This window comes from Galeopterus variegatus, unplaced genomic scaffold (assembly GCF_000696425.1).
Source record: "Galeopterus variegatus unplaced genomic scaffold, G_variegatus-3.0.2 Scaffold8404, whole genome shotgun sequence".
NCBI lineage: Eukaryota > Metazoa > Chordata > Mammalia > Dermoptera > Cynocephalidae > Galeopterus > Galeopterus variegatus.
In genome coordinates, this window is record NW_007734515.1 from 25,799 (window position 1) to 27,687 (window position 1,889).

Below are 1,889 nucleotides of genomic sequence, written 5' to 3' on the forward strand. Positions count from 1 at the left end.
TATACAACACCAAGAACGGACCCTAATGTAAACTATGTATTTCAGATAATAATGAGGTGTCAATGTAGGTTCATCAATTAAAATAAATGTACCACTTTGGTTTGGGACGTTGATAATGGGAGAAGCTATGCATGTGTGGGGACAGCAGGTATATGAGAATATCTGTACCTCCCAATCAGTCTTACTGTGAACTGAAAACTGCTCTAACAAATAAAGCCTACTAAAAAAAAAAACAAAACAAAACAAAAAAAAACAAGAGCTATATATGGAAGTTTCTACTTTTTATTTACACATTGATGTGTTTTCTGAATTTGTTACAGTAAACATGTATTACTTCTATAATTAAGAAATACTGAAGATCAGAAAGAAAAGAATAAATACTGTAATAGGAAAACGTAAACACACCCATAGCTCTCTTTTGCTTCTTTGATTAAACGTTGACTAATACAAACTCCTATTCAATAAAAGAGAAATGTCAACTACAATAATAATAGAAAAATGATTTTTAATTAATTCAAAAACCCAAATATGCCTATGGATATGAAGGTGGTAGAATGTAGTCCAGTCATCCATTAAAATAAGAAAAAGAGAGCAGCCATAGACTCACCGGCAGCAGTCAAATAAATAAAGGATTTAGTTTCATGCATAAGCTTCTAGGAGTGGTGGCCACAAACAGAAACACAAGATTCAGCCATTTCCATAAGTAGTTGCAGAGTAAGAAGGTGAATGAAAACATCTTGAGAATTCTGGCTGTCGACTCCATTTTGGCAAGAGGTGGTTTGAAGCAGTGGTTCTCAAAATGAGGTCTGCCGCCCCCTCTTTGCAAACAGTTTCAGGAGGCCTGTATGGTCAAAACTATTTTCATAATACTACTAAGGCTTTATTTGCCATTTTCACTCTGTTGGCATTTTCACTGATGGTGTAAGGCAATAATTAGTAAAACCACTAGCAGTATAACATGAATGGTAGTTACAGCAAATTCTCTCAGTAGTCATTGTATGTTTCATGACTACACAGACAGAGAAAAAATATATTTAAAATACATTATTACAAAGATTCTTCAGAAAAAAATTATCTGAAAATTCTTGTGATATTAGTGGATTTCCAAAGAGGAGAATGCTGCTGATGAAGTTCCACATAGAACATCTCCCATATACACATCTTCAGAAATGAACAACTTTCCTTCAGAGGAAATGAGTCCTGTGAATGTGAAAATGGCATATTCAACTAGCCTTCTTATTGCTGGGAAGAGAATAGCACACACATATATAAAAGTTCTTGTACTAATAAAATCTACCTGTTTCTCTTTAACATGATCGATAGTGCTTTTTCAATTAATGGAATTACTAAAATATTTGCATTGAAAATTTTTCTGGGTTTTGGCCTTAATTACATTAGTTATTTGTACAGTGGATAAAACAATCATATGCACAAATGTATATTTTTTATTTCACAGGGTAAAAACTGTCATTTTTTGTTATCATAATTTGAGTCAATATGGGCTGCTTTTTTATATCCTTTATCAGAAATTGTTAGGGTTTCAAAAAAAATTGAGTGTCCTAATGGGGCAGTACGAGGGATCTGTAACAGGGTGTCTAGGCTCTTAGAACCCCTCATTCTCTGTAGTATAAAGTTAAATGCACTGATTGAGACTATTCGTTCTTCAAGAATCCAGCTCTACAACCTAGCTTCTTCAACTCTTTAGACCAGTTATTTTCAAATGCTTGTCTTAGGTTGGTTCTGAACTGACCACTTAAGAATCACCAGCAGAGCTTGTTAAAATATAGATTGATAGTCACAATTTTGGGAGATTCTAACTTAGTAGGTATAGAATTGGAACCAAGAATTTATATTTATAAAGAATTCTCTAATTCTGATATTTAGCCAGA